This window comes from Hevea brasiliensis, chromosome 12 (assembly GCF_030052815.1).
Source record: "Hevea brasiliensis isolate MT/VB/25A 57/8 chromosome 12, ASM3005281v1, whole genome shotgun sequence".
NCBI classification, from domain to species: Eukaryota; Viridiplantae; Streptophyta; class Magnoliopsida; order Malpighiales; family Euphorbiaceae; genus Hevea; species Hevea brasiliensis.
In genome coordinates this window covers 4490994-4507612 of record NC_079504.1, presented here as the reverse complement: position 1 = coordinate 4507612, position 16619 = coordinate 4490994, and positions in this window count along the sequence as shown.

Sequence of the window (16619 nt, the reverse complement as noted above, 5' to 3'; positions counted from 1 at the left end):
TTCAGTGCAGAATGAATTTCTGAGTATATTTTGAAAACTAGTGCCAGTGTGATCAAATTCAAATGAACAATCTTACTGGCCCTCTGGGCAATTTTTGTTTTATTTGCTGCCCAGCCCATGGATCTTTAATGTCTCCGTTGCCACATTAGGCATTCTTTGCTTAATCTGATTACCCTGAGTATATATACTATTTGTGATCATTGTAAAATAATTCTTGATAGGTCATAACAATCATGTAACATGATGTGAATAATAAATATAAGATTTAATTATCACCTTAATTAGGAGAGACCCCTTTATTTAGAAAGCATAATTGATTTGAGTTTAATTAAGTTATATTAATAATTAGAAGAGACTCCTTTATTTAATAAATTAATTTTTCTCTCTTGATTATTCTTGATTCACACACAAATCTTAGTGATAGAAGATATTTTTGAATTGATCTTAATATTTTATGTATAACTTTATAAGTAGAGAAAGGATCAATTTATTATAATGTTCAATAAATAACTCATATATGATTAAGAATTATTTTTACTAATTAACATTGGATCATATCAAATTAATTGATTTTGACCCATTTAATTATTAAAATCATGGGCAAAATTCTTACAATCATTGGATTATTTATACATTTACTCTAGATGAAAGCCGAGTAACACAGCAGTAGTACCTAATCCTTTTTCTTCAACTTTTTGATGCTAGGCGCTAAGTAACGTAACAATGTTCTTGCTCTTGCAACATCAAGGGAAGATAGATGAAAATAGGGTTTTAAGTGAGAGGTCTCTCTCTAGAATTTCTAGAGAGCAAAATTCCCTCTCAAGTTAGGAGAGTTTCCCCTTTAGTTTTCTCCTTCTGCCTCAGTTGTAAGGGTTTCCCTGCCCTTTTGGGTAGGGAGACAACTTCTTGATTCTGGATTGATTATTGAGTTTTCACTCTCTCCTTAGTCAATTTCAGTGTAGATACCTTTGGGCTGGTTGTTTTTAGCAGATCAAGTATAGAAGGAGAGAGTGTTATCCTTGGAGATCTGTGAAATGGGTTGGCTATGGAAGTTCTATTTTTGAGCTTCTTTTCGTGGCTTAACGGAAAGGTTCCCTTGATATTGACAATGGCATCTCCGGATCTTCGTGTCGACTTAGATTCCGGTGTCAGATCTATTAGCTATACGAGATTGAAAAGTTGTGGAGCTCTACCATCCCCCTTCCTCTTTTGGCCTTGACTAACCTTTCAAGGTTCCTTTCCATGACTGTTAAATTATTTGTTATTGAGTTATTTGCTTGACTGCATCTCGAAAGTTTTGCATGAATTTCTAGTTATGGCCAAGGATGGGCTCTTTCTGCCAGCATGCTTGTCGTCGAGTTGCTATCCCTACTAGGTAAAGAAGGTGCAAGACGGCTGCTGTTGAAGTTTTGGCCTCTGGGTTGGGTTGATACCCAATCATCCTTGTTTGAGTTTTTGAGCTTGTATAATTAAGTTGATTGGTAAGTATGCAAAGGGACCTCTTTAATGGGTCATGGTCTGAAATTTTTCTCTTGTACCTAGTTTATTAGCCTTGTGAGCTTTGTAATGAAGTACGATCTTTCGTTAAAAAACAAAAAAAAAAAAAAATATCAAGGGAAGATGTTGAAACCCAATATCTTGAATCCAGTAATTGAATTTGCAAAGGAAGGATATGTTTATGACATTCCCTCACATCACAATCTTGTCTCTTAAATTTTAAATTGGATAGATAGCTTTAAACATTACAAAACAAATCAGAAGCTCGAGGCAGTCATTGATGGGCCCAGAAGTAGCCCCAGGATTTTGCGGTTCCTTCTCTTCCCCTAGAGGCCTAACCTATGGAGACATTGTGAAACAGAACCAATAGTCATTTCTTGTCACTGCTAAAATCTTAAGCCCAAACGTTCCAACGTCTGGATAGTGGCTTATAATGGAGGGAACCCAACCCAGTGGGAATTCTTATATTCTTATCATAAAATCCCAGGGTAAAAAGGAATCAGACATTTACATAACATGAGAATTTCTTATATTCTTATCTTTATTTGGCCTTATGTTAAAAGACAGAAGTATTGAAGGCGGCTTAAAAGAGAACTCAGTAATGGATGACAGGCTATGAGATCATGAAAATGACAAGTCAAGATTCACGAAGCAGGCTATGATATTAAAAAGTGGTGGCAGTAGGCAAATCTTTTGACGGCCTTCCAAACTCGTAGCTGAATTATCACCAAATGTTCCCAATCACCGAGGCTTTCTAGTCACTGATGACGGCCGACATACATAATCATTACGATGAATTATATCTCATATTTTTACTATTTGCCAAAGTTAAATCTATATAAATAGGATTGAAACTAGCTAACCATTTGGTGCTATAACATCTTTTTTACGAAAATCAAGAATGCAGGAAGAGGACAAGAACATTGAAAGTTAAATAAAAGAGCATTATCAAGATTAGGGTACCGAAACACAGTGATTAATTTGAAGATAATGATGATGTTGAGGAGGAGGAGGAGGAGGAGGAGGAGGAAGACAACTTTAAAAATGTACCGAAGAATTATATTAGTGGAAACAGTAAGAGCTGTCATGATCTTGACCATTACCAAATGCTGTTAGATTCCCATTTACCTCACCACACTAACCAATAATTCATTCACTTTAGGGGATACTCCAGCTGGAAATTAGTGATGTGGGAAATTGAAAGTTCATCTGTAGGACCTCTCATTGGCTACAGTTCAGATGATTAGATACGGATGTTAATCGATATTCGACCTCAACCATGATTTTTCTTTTTTATGATCAACAGCTATATAGAATATCTCTATCTCTCCCCCTTTCAGTCATTTTCTGCCGTATGCAACCAAAATTAAAGCACCCACATCACAACCTCCCCCCATCTTTTCTTTTTTCTTTTTCATTCCCCTTTCATGTTCATTCATTTTCTTTATAATTTTTCATAAACAAATATCCGTCAGACATTAAAAAAAAAAGTGCTTAATTATATAAATATTCGAAAATAATATTTTTTGAAAAAATGGGTAGTTTTACTAATTGAAGATCTTACATTATTGCAAGTTGAAAAGCTTTTTATGGATCCACTTGGATGCAGTAGCTAGCTAAATATATACAAATGGGTGATAAAAAAAATGCATGGAGGATAGAGAAGAGAAGATAAGAGTTGCCGACTTGAGACCTTGGATATAGAAGAAGATAAAGCCCTTTTTTTTTTTTTTTTTTTTTGTAGTCAAAAAGAATAATTATCTTTTGGCTCTTCTTTACTTTAATCCATTTATGCATCTTTTCTGACTGGGCCAAACATGGTGCAGAACAAAATATAAAATATCAAAATCCAATACTGTGGTAGGGTAGCCCTTGGGCCGGGCCTCCAGTTAAAGTGGTGATATGAGTTGGCTTGCCCAGAGAGGGCCCTATCTCTCCTCTCTATCGTACAAATTTGCTTCATTTTTCCCCTGCTATGGGAAGATATATAAGTGATTTGGCTTTCAGAATAAGTTTTGTTAACTCAACAGTAGTAATTTTTTTTTTTTAATTATAAGATTTTAAATTTAAATTTTAATCAAAATTAAATGTCTAAAAAAATGTTGAAAATTTTGGCTACTGCTTGTAGGTAATGAATTAAAGTTAAATTAATTAAAGATGATCTTTTGACTCATTTTTTTCTTTTCAGCTGTAACGTAATTAAAATGGAAGCATATCACATTTGCACTTGTTCTTTGTTTTATTTGATATTTTATTTGGAATCTAAATTTATAATTTTTTTTTCATTTTATAATATGGAAAATGACTCATCAAATCTTAATTTATTAAATGTTATGTTATTTATTGAGAATGTGGAAAATAAATTTTAATTTAATTTAAATTTGATATTTAATTATAAAAACTTTAAAATAATTTTTTTAAAAATGATTTTTTTAATAGTATGTAAAATGATGATTTTTTATAAAAAAAAATTAATTAACTTTTTGATCTCTCCAACTACAATTCAAAACGGAGCCGTATTCTATAATCTCTGTTCATTTTGAATCGACGTGAAATATATACAAACGACGAAGGAAATTTGTTAAATTCACAGAGACATCAATGAGAGGCTTTGCACTTTAAGCAGAAAAATAGAATTTAGAAATAATTTGCGGATATAAAACTAAATTGGGAAACCTCTAAACATATATGAGAGGATCAATTAAAGGATACCAAGCCAGTACGTACTTTGTTATCCTAATGAACAAAACATTAATTTAGCAATCATGGCCAGCTAGCTAGGTTTAGGATTAGGGTTTGGATCCATTATATCAAGTAAGGTCGTTCAACAGTTTATGTTGATTTGAACCTGTACTATCGATCTATGAATCTTAATAACAATGAGTTATTATTGCTTATTTTTGAAATTTGTTTTTACTATAATTTGAATAACAGAAATTTCTTCATGATATGAACAGATAATTTTGTTATTTGCGAAACTGTTGTGTAAAGTTCATCTAATAATAATTGGGTTAAAAATATGTGCGAGCATAGGATTTGGCAGTAGCGAAGATGGAATTGAATAGTAAAGGTTTCTATTGCCGTACTGAAGAGACGATGTCATTATGGTGAAGATCAAACTGGGCAAAACGCCACTGACAAATATCATATCAGTCTCGTTGTCGATTATTTACACGGTATATTCATCAGAAGAACGTGCAAAGAAAATGAAAACTTGAAAGCTTGATCAGATATCTCTTATTGGTAGAGCAAAAGGCAAAAGAAAATGCAATTAAGGTATGTAAATGCATTTGGGTTCCTGAACCCTGGCACCTATCACAAAATTCAAACAATTCCTAGCTAATATGATCATGAGTTGGTACCTGGGCAACACATGCATCAAAGCACCGGAGAAATTAAAGTAAATATGCTTTGATGTGCTCCAAGAAATATTTTTTTGTATTATTTTTTTTTAATTACATGGTAGATTTGTAACTCAAAAATTCTAGCAGATTTAGAAAAAGATTTTTTTCTAATTGGAGTAAAAAAATATTTCTCAATATAATGAAGTATATTTCTTATATAGAGTAGAATTCATATTTTAGTGTTGTCCTTAAATTGAGTTGGATTCATAATTAAATTAGAATTGAGATGACTATAAATAGAAGAATTGTTGAAAGGTTATTTGGTTTTCAGCTCATGGAATATGACTGTCACCCGTTGCAGAGAAGGACTTTATCAATTGTTAAGGATTTGACTTTGCTCATTGATAAGGGGCTCTTACCCTTTGCAATCCTAGAGAAGGGTATAATCCAAGAGGAAGGAACTATTATCTATTGTAGTTGAAGACATTTTTTATAATGTAACAGTTAAAATAGTAAATATATTAGGTTATATTTAGAGAATACTGAGATGGACTAAATATTATATTTACTATGAGCAGTTTTTGTGAGGGTTTTCTTAGATGTAATTGGGTTAAAGGATATACATCTTTGAGCTTGTAATTAACGATTATTTATTTGATTATGGTGGATGATGACATGCCCGTAAATGTAATCTTATGTGAAAAGGGTAAACCACGTAAATATTGATATTTTGTGTATTTGCTTTGTCTTTTTTGTTTTTTGTAGTTTACATGTCTACTGGTACACAATATTGTAGCATTGCATTAATGAGGCCAACGAGTAAGATACAAAAAGTCTAGCTAAGAAAAGTAAAACTTGACAAAAAAAACCCAAGCCTAGCAATACAAGAAAAAAAAACAAACCTAAAACCAATCAAACTGACAAATCAAAACTAAACTCAAAAATCAAACCTTAGTAGATTAGAGAACCCAAATCACCAAGCGACCCTTAAGTGTTGATGTTTTTATAGTCATCGAAGCTAGAGCTATCTAGAGGCATGACTAAAACTAAGGCTTCCATAGCCGCCTATAAACCGAAATGCACCACTTTTAATCATCCTAGCTAGATGCTAGACTTAAGAAGCAAACACATACCATCATCAATGGCTGCTGATAGAATGGATGGTGGATAGATTTCATGACCTCTCAATGTTTTATAGCATTTGAGGGGTGGGGGGCAAGCGCAGCAGCCACTAACTGAGACAAGCTCAACAATCCCAAGTTATCCATCACCAAACATGCAAGATCCTCCATGAAGACGAAGGCTATCGACATTCACAGTGGTGCTGCTCCAACAATCATAGCCACTATGTTGATCGAAGAGAAGCTCTCCCTGTGAAACGCTCAGATCTACTAAAAACATAAACAAACCCTATTTATTCTCAAACCCAGCAAAATGGAGAGTAGATCGCCGTTAGGCGCTAATACAAAATGACAACTTCCTAGGGTAAGGGAAGCTAACAAGACTAGATGGGAAGGCTCAACTAGTTTGAGAGAAACAGGTGAGAAATAAGAAATTAAAAGAAAAATCTCTCTCTACAATGTTAGAGTAATTGTTAAAAAAATAATGAAAAATATTAAAAATTAATTTAAAATTAAATTTAATATATTTTAATTATAAAATAATATTTTTAAAAAAATTTCAAACTGGAATTCAATGTCGACCCGTTATATCTCACAATACCCTAGTTTCTTTACATGCAATACATAACAACAGTCATATGGGTAGGAAAGGACCTCTAGCCACTCTGGAACACTAGAGTGGAATGCTAATGTTGTTGCATGGAGTGTTTCTCGTACGTTAAGGCCTGTAAGAAGAGGACACCTGCCCAATAATTGATGAACCTCATAGTATCTTGGAGTGATTTTCTTTTTCATAGAGAAGGTGAAAATTGAATTGGTTTGAAGCACCAATCCAACACTAAATAAAGAGTGGCATTCAAAAGTCGACAAGTGTGGCTGGCATATGTACTATATATAAAAGCCACATTCTACATTCCCCCCCATGCATGATTATCCACATTGAAGGCTTTTAATATATAATCCCTTAAAAGGCCAAACCAAATATTAAGGATTGATAGAGATTTTGTAGATTGATTACTATTAATGTTATTATACACGCGAGAGTTGGTAATGGATTGCCAAGAAATTATATAGACAAAGAATAGCAAAATGTATGGAGAGACTAGCTAGTAATGTTATTAGTCATGCAAGAGGGCTTGGTCAAGAAAATTCTCTCTCCATTACTTTTATTCTTTATATAGAGACTAACTTATGGAATCTCCTTAGCAATTAGCCAAAGTCGATGAAATTGATTTGACTTAGTCGGGGTGGTCCAAAACTCACTCATTTATTTTTTCACAGATGACCTAATACTTTTTTCAGAACTTTCCTTGAACAGATCGATGAATTTTATTAAGGGGTCTTGATGATTTCTGTCTCTATTTAGATCAATATGTGAATATGTCTGAAACTCGATTTTTTCTACTTTATGATAGGCGTGTACTAAGTGAAAATTTGAATTTTAATATTTCAGATCTTGGCAAATATATAGTGTAACGCCTCTATATGTATAGCCCTGTGCAAATCACTGTTCCGGTGATCAATGTCTGTCTGAATAATTAAGAGGATTAGAATCATATTTAAGTCACCTAGAAAAGTCCTAAACAAAAATTAATAATGATTACCCGAAAGTTAAATACAGATAAAAAAATAGAATATAAAAAGTTAAATGAGCCGGAGGTCACAGCGATGGGTGACCACACCGGGAAGTAACTACAAAGTTAACTGTAACCCTAAATTCATACAATATGGCTGAACAGAATTCGGTTCAAACTGAAAAACCGAACCGAATCAAGTCAATTCAGTTCAATCGGTTCAGTTTTAAAATTCAATCGGTTCAGTTGGGTTTTACATTATAAAAATTTCGGTTATTTCGGTTCGATTCATTTTGAAGAGAAAAAAAACCCATTAAATTGAATCGAACAGAATAGTAATTTATATATTCAAATCAAATCAAATCGAACAGAATCGATTTTTGAATTGATTTATTTTTATGGAAAATTTATGAATTATATTTAATTATATATATATATATATATTAATTATTTAATTTCATTTATTAATGGTTATTAGGTTCAAACCAAAGTCAAAATTAGATCAAATAACTTGAAAATCAAGTCTAAATTAAAAAATCAATCAAAAATAAAACCGATCAGTTTAAACAAAACAGAATCGAAATAGAGTGGTTCGGTTTGATTCGATTTTTCACCCATTTAGGTTTGATTTGATTCTTAAAATTTAAAATTTGATTTTTGTAATTTAATTCGATTCGGTTCGGTTCGAACCTAATGCTTACCCCTATTGTATGGGGCATTGTGACACCGCAGTCCTAGGAAAAATTATGGAGCTAGGGGAAATGTGAAAATCACAGAAAAATATTGAGAAGCAGATTAAATAATTAAGTCAGGGATCCGGAAGAAATATTGAATTACTTGTAAACCGGTGAGGGGCAAATTAGTCAATTCACCCCTAGAGGTGACTCTTGACATAACTGTCCAATAAAATTAGAGAAACGAAAATTTCGAAATCAGGAATTAAATTAAAGAACTAATGAAAATTTAAGGGAAATAGAAAAAAGAAAAGAAAAAGGTTTATTGCATCATGTGGATGATATCATTTGTGATGTCAAAAAATAATTTTATTTTCCCACTATAATTGACCAAGTCAATAACACATAATAAGATATAAAATAGCCAAAAAAAAATATGAAAAAAATTATTCACTCCTTCCTCAAAAAATCGGCAGCCCACTCCTCTCTCTCTCTCCACCATTGCTTTACCTCCATTAAAGCTTATGTCAAACTTGTAAATTCCTACTTAACCCTACTTTACCCCTAAATTGTTCCATTAAAACTTGTTAACTTCACTTGAGGAGACATTTGAAGAAGAAAAGAAAAGGAAAAAGGGAGTGAAGTGAAGAATTGAAGTTCAAAGTAAAGGTAAGCAATTGAAATTGAAAATTTTGGTTTAATTACTTGTGTTTTTAGCTCAAGTAACCTAGAAATCAACTTAAAAATCAAAAGAAAATAAATATGGGGGATTAATATGGAATTCGGCCAGCCCATGGGAGATTAGAAATTGAATGAAATTGATGCAATTGAATGATTGTTTAGGTTGAATTATGTATGTAGACTATGGATATATACTTTGATTTCACTAGATTTTAAATTTGTGTAATTAGGGTTCTTGAACATTTTGAAAATTGGGAAAATTTGAGGGGAATTAGTCAATTAATGCAATTGACCTTAATTGAATTGAGAAATGGTCAATTGAAACCATTTGTGGTGTGTGTGAATTGATAGAATGAGATTTCAATTCGGATTGGTTAGGGTTTATATTCTGGCAACTTGACCTAGGTCCCTTTCAGAAATCAAAACTGAAAATTTATCAACCCAATTGGTGTGAAGCCAATTGGCAATGAAAACAGACAAATCGATAAAATTAATTTTTGACATCACAAATGATATCATCCACATGATGCAATAAACCTTTTTCTTTTCTTTTTTATATTTCCCTTAATTTTTCATTAGTTCTTTAATTTAATTTTCGATTCCTAAATTTTCGTTTCTCCGATTTTATTGGACAATTAGGTCAGGAGTCACCTCTAGGGGTGAATTGACCAATTTGCCCATCGCCGGTCTGTTCCGGTTTATAAGTAATTTAATATTTCTTCCGGATCTCTGACCTAATTATTTGATCTGCTTCTTAACATTTTTCTATGATTTTCACATTTCCCCTAGCTCCGCAATTTTTCCTAAGGCTGCGGTGTCACAATGCCCCGTACGAATTTAAGGTTACAGTTGACTTTGCAGTTACTTCCCGATGAGGTCACCCATCGCTGTGACTCCCGGCTCATTTAACTTTTTATGTTCTATCTTTCTGATCTGTATTTAACCTTCAGGTAATCACTATTAATTTTTGTTCAGGGCTTTTCTAAGTGACTTAAATATGATTCTAATCCTCTTAATTGTCCGGACCGACATCGGTCACCGGAACAATGATTTGCATAGGGCTATACATAAACAAACACATAATGACACATTTTTCATTTAGGAATCATGCCCAGAAAATGACTATAACATAGTAAACAATTAGGTCAAACCTAGGTGTAGTGCACTGCCACTGTACCAAATTCATTTGGCCATAACTTGAGCTATACAGGTTCAAATTACTTGATTTTTGTGGCATTGGAAAGGTATGATATAGCACTACAAGTTTCATAAAGAATACCAATCCAAATTCTATACATAACCCAGTCATTTTACCACCCAAAATTAATGGTCCAAAACTGCCAGAACCAATTAGGTGCCCAGAAATATGGGTTAGACCAATTCGGCCAGCCATGTTCAAATGGCCATATCTTGGGCTACAAAACTCTAAATGGAGTAATTCAAAAAGGAAATTAAAGATAAGACAATAAGGAACAACTTTGATGAAGAATACTTAGTCAAATTTCCACAGTAACTTAACCAATGGAATAGTGCAAAACAGGACACCAAATATGAAAATTTGAAATTGTACTTAGGAGACCTAAAAATTTGAAGGGGCAACCAAAATCAACAAATTAAGTAACCAAAATATAGTATGAGGGTGAAATTGAAATTTTCATACTTATTAAGCATGAGAAAGTCAATAATTTGACTTAAATAATGCCATGAATAGTAACCCTGAAATACAAATTTTAAAGAATGTTAGTTTAAGCATATTAGGACTAGAATTGAGTATACATGAATTTAATTATTGGATTTATTGTGAGATAAGATACTGAAACACTGTAAATGGTGTGTTTCAGCTGAAAAAGACCCGGAAGGGAGAAAAAACTGAGTCAAGGCCTAAAGGTGACTCACATCTGGTCTATGCACAGTAATTTTTGTTTAAATATATGATTCTTGAAAATTTGATTTTGAGTTAATTATGAATTATGTTGCCATTTATGATTGTGAATATGACTTTGGAAATTGACCAGATTTCTCACAAATTATTTGAATAAATTATTTTGAATTGATTTTGTGTTCACACTTAGCATGACAGTACCACATTATTCCTCCTCCATTTATGGAATTGAGATTGTTTATTTTCATCCTTCTATGGCTTACCAGTTGAGGTCAAGATTGGATGAGTACTCATTAGCTAGCTAGCCACCTCCCTTGTTATGACCCAACCTATGGGCTGGACCGGCACTAGGACCTGAGCCAGCCTAAAGCCCCCGAGACCCGTAGTAAGCCTAACTATTCCTCAACCCAACCCTAAGGCCCATTTGAGCCCAATTTCAAGAATTTAACCGGACAGAGTCTGCCCATAAAATGAACCTTTTAACGGGAAGTTTTTGACTCGCCCTGCTTGTAAACACAATACATAATTAATTGGGGAGCTCAGCTCACCCTCCACATACTCATAATAACATAAAGTCAAATGGGAGCTCAGCTCCCTCATCCAGTCCAACATACATGCATATAATAAGTTTACAGGTCCAACATAGCAAATTATATTACAGACCCAAATCAAATAAATATTTCTAGTACATGCGAAAATTCTAGGAGTTACCAAAATTACACAAACATAAATAAACGACCTGCGAAGAAGAAAAGTAGGTTAACCACAACAATAATCCTCCTGTAGCTTGGAAAAATAATAAACAAGAGTGAGCGTTCGACTCAGATAGTAAAATATCAATTTTAACCATAATCCCTATTGCTATCTAAAGCTAATGCACCCTGTAGAGTGAAATGCAACATCGTCAATATTTTCACATCATAATAGCAAAAAGGTAATCTGGAGCACTCACATACCCGATAAGGTCAAACAATACATATATGAGAGTTGATCCCTTATACAGCCCTCTTAATCCAACCTGTGCTAGCGAAGAACTTAAGCCGGACTTTTGCTTAATAAACCAAATCGGGGTCCCAGCGAAGAACTCAAGCAGTATCTACCTCGAAGGACCGGGACCCAACAAAGATCTCAAGCAGTGTCTACCCGTCCTGTGCATAGCCAACACCATACCAGACGCATGCCAACTCACGCACACTGCTCCAAATTACCACAATAACATCCATGGCACTTTAACAGTTATGAATGAAACATAAAACGTGCCTAGAGTTTAACTACATAGATACATATTTATAAGTGATGCATGGGCATACTTGAACATGTAATAATATCGAAATTACAATTAAAATTAATATTTTACTCACAGACTTTGATCGATCTTGTGGCGGTAGTGAGGAGAAAGGTCATCTTACCTGACAATTTTATTACAATCATTTAATAAATTTAACTCAATACAAACTATGAAAAATACCAAAGATGTCCTAAGTCGTGCCGAAAATCCGGCAGAGTCTCCCCTATACCTAGGACCTACCCAACCTGCAAAAAGGCTTAAAACGCACTTCTATATCCACAAACCATACACTCCCAACTCAATCATATCACACAGCCCCTCCTGGGCCCATCCAAACAGTCATCAATTACTATGTGTAAAATTACAGTTTAGTCCTTATAATTGACCCTTTTTGCAAAAACTACCCAAATAAGCTCTAAAAATTCTAAAACTTTGCCCCGCGGTCCTTAGCAATATTACTAAGCTAATGTGAAAAGAATGATAATTTTCTGAGCTACCACGAATATTTTATGAATTTTTAATCCAATTCAAGTACTAGACAATTAAGAAAAAGTAAGGTTCGGGTTTACCTATGCCGATTCCGACCTCTGGAACGCGTTCAGAATGTCTGACAATGGTGGGGTAGCCAAAATCTCGACCCAATTCTGAGACTTTTCAGTAGCCTGTCTGTCTAGCCGGAAATTCACAGACTGGGGCAACTGTCAAATTTCCATGAATTGAAGGTATCTACACGAAGCCCATAACACGGGGGTTAGTATATAATTTTAACGAAATTTTCTAAGCTCATTTCATGCTCGAAAAAATACTACGAAGTTTCGTGGGACCTATTGAAAAACGGTATCAGAAAATTTTGAAATTTATATTGCCACAAAGCTTTCGACGAGTGGAGCGCTCTGGTACTCTCGGTTTTCTCGTGAGGTTCACGGTTCGCGAGAAATCTAGCCCAAAAGTCGAAATTGGCTAAAATTTTCCGGACAAAAATTGGGCAAACCGCTCAATGGATTTTGGTGTTCTTGGAGTTTATGGAAAGCTCTCGAGATGTAGATGGTATTTGACACAAGACCCGGCCCAATCGGTGGCCAGATCGGGTGAATTTTGGCCGAAAAGCCGAAATGGCTCGCGCGCGCAGGTTTCGCGGAGTTTTTCAGCCGCCTGGAGCGTCGGCCGGCCGTGGGGAGGCACTGGGGCGGTGCGCCAGCGAGGTGGGGAAGGCTAGGTGGTGGCGGTGCGGCCTGGGGAGGAGGGAGGAGAGAGAAAATGGGAGGGGAAGGTGGGACGTCGAGCGCGTGTTAGGGAGAAAGAAGAAGAAAAAGAAAAGGCCGGTCCTTCGACCGGTCCGGTTCGATTCGGCCTGTCCGATTCAAGATACAAAATTTTAAATTTTTACTCTGCCTTGAGACCGAAAACGAGGCCCAAAAATTCCGAAAAAATTCTAGAAAACTCAGAAAAATTCGTAAAGTCCAAACATATTTTTAGTTTTGCCACGTGGTCTTTAAATTAATTTTTAAAAATCATCAAAGTTTTATATTTTCAGAAAATCGAACCCGATTTCTAAAATCCGAAAAATTTTAAATAATTTTCTAAAATTCAAATAAAATAAAATATTAATATTTACTCATAAAATAATAAATTTAAAATTAGGGGTGTTACATCCCTCATTGATTTCGATTGGTGAGATTATAGATTACTTTGTCGTGGTGTATAACACGGCATTGATTGAAAATTTTGTGTCATGGCTTAAGTTGTGTATGAATTGGCAACACTGTATTTATTAAATTGTTTGACTAAAACTGTGCTATAATGAGCTTTGAAAAATTGTGAAATATGATTACAAGATTTTTGAATTGTGAATTGTTCATAAATATTTTATATTATGCATTTTACATATTTATTGTGCACCACTGAGTATCTTTATACTCAGTAATAGCTCCTTTTGCTGTCGCAGATAGAGGCAAGGAAAAAACAGCAGAGTGAGCTGCTGATTGTTGGAACTACCCAGAGACTTTTATATGGATATTTGATTATACCCTTGTAATTTATTGATGTAAATAATTCTGTAGTCACATGTACTTTTGTAACTGAGCAGTTGTACAGTTAATATGTAATATTATTGTCTTTTGAATTTTTATGTCTATAAATCTAACTGCAAATTTAAATTTCTTATTTTGACTGCATTGTGCATAGCTTAATTTGAACTATTTAAGATAAAATTTTATTTTGAATTGTGGAGAAGGATGAGAATTGTGTTGATTTGAGTTTTGGTAGTTGAATTGGTGAAGTTCATTATTATTGGAAGTGTTTTTCTAAAGGTAAAATTTTTTATTTTTCTCAATTACTGCCGGCACTCTGCCGAAATTTTTTCAGAATTTATGGAAAAATAAAATGGACAACAATTTTAACAAGCTTTTAATCTTCAATTAAATATTTTTAGTTCCTACCAAAAAATGTTCACCACTTCCAAAAAGTAAGAAAATGATTTCAAAATTTCTTGCAGTGTACTTAATAAGTTATTGGTAGGTGAAGTTCGGTAGTTTATTAGGTATTCTACAGGATCATGTTATGCCTTACAGAGGAGTAAGATGTGACATATAGAGGTGCCTCTCCTTCAACCTAGAGTTTGCAAAACTACCTACCATTACATTCTTGATAATGTTCAAAAGTATTTATCTAATTGGAACGCAAAGCGAGTCTTTTTGGCGGGGCAGGTTACCTTGGCCCAATATATATGTTTTATATGTCTTGCAAACAACTATTAAGCTTCCCATACATGTGTGTGATGAAATTGAGAAAGTTTAGCACCAATTTTATTTGTGACAGTTCCAGGAATAAAATACAAGACCATTTAATCCCTTGAAAATATATCCAGCACTCGAAAATTGTGGATATCTAGGGTTTCGAGATATATATAATCTTAGCCAAGCCTCTTTTATAAAATTGCGAGGGGATTAGTTTGGATAGGCAATGCAAGTCAAGTGTTTAAAATATGGAAAATTTTAAAATATAATACGATGATTTTATTATGCACATTGATTATAGTAGATGTCATATAACTCTCATTATAAATAATAATTAGGGTATTTATTATGCATAAATGATTGCATTGAATAAAATGGCTCTACTATTTACACTCCATTTAGAAGAAGGCAGAATAAAATATGGTTTCATAAAATGAAAATTTTTAAAATAAGATTTTTTTATGGTTTTTAAACCTTCATAATTTTTTTAAGATTTTAAAGAGAAAACTTTGCCAACCCATTAATTTGATGGGTTGAAAAATAGAGATTTTTGAAAGTTTTCAAAAACCTCTAAAAATCATATTTTAAAAAATCTTCTGTCTTGCCAAACACAAGTTTAAGTTTTTTCAACCTTAAAAAACCTTATATTACTTTGAAAAACCTCTTCCAAAACAAAGGTTTGGTGTGCTGTGAATGGAATTTGGGGCTATATTTGCATAAGGATGTATTGGTGAATTGGCGATGAAAAAAGTGGGATATGCGTTCATAAATTTTGATAGCTCTTTTGAGTTTCTCTTCTGACTTTTTCATGATATTAGTGATATTTCCTATATTTACAATTATATCGTGTAATTCCCTTTCAATTTTTGCTCTCTTTTGTAATTAAAAAAAAAAATAAGAATAGCACACAACATTGTCATTTCATAAATAAAATCTCATTATCATCTTGTTTAGGCATATATTACATCGTTACAAATAATTCCATTTCATTTCAATACAAAATTATTTAAAATTAAAAAGCATTGATGATTTAGGATATGTTTGCATGCGAAGAGGCCAGGTCTCTCCACTCATTTTTTTTTCTTTGCATTCCTTTTCCATCATTGATTGGAAATATGATGTACTAATAGGCATGAATTTCACATGCTTTTCTTATGCCAAAGCTTCATTGGTGGATGAACTTTGAGGTCATCACTCGTCCATTTGGTATCTCTCGGCTGATTGTGAGCAAGAATATCTTGCACACCTCATTCTATCAAATCATAGATTGCCAATGCTATGTGATAACCAAGGATTAAAAGGGGCATCGAAAACACGTGGCTGCAGGGTCTTAGAAAAATACAGGTGTTATAGCATCCTTAGAGGAAAATATGACTACTTTACCATTGCAGCATTTTTTTACATCTGTCTTTGGTGAAAATGACATGGATGAAGATTAAACGACATGGTACGGACTAGGAAAGATCTAATCTCCCAATTGGAAATGCTTCTATTTATAGAACAAATAAAGCAATGTTTATTCGATAAGTGTAAAGCTATTATAAATGGGTTATCTTAGTCACGGGAGTTTGTCTCAAGGTTTAATCAAGTCGTTCCAGGGTAATACCAACTTTGACATGTTTGGGCCAATTGGTGATGGGTAATATCTAATCGGATTGGCATAGTAATCCACTTGTCCGACTGGTTTATTTGAACCATGTAGACTTCCCGACATGCTCATTGAAGTGCTTATGACTTAAACAAGTCAGAAATAATGCGGGTTAATGCTAGAGCATTGCAGGTCTTATAATCCTTGTTTTCTCCAGACAACATATAGGTCTTTC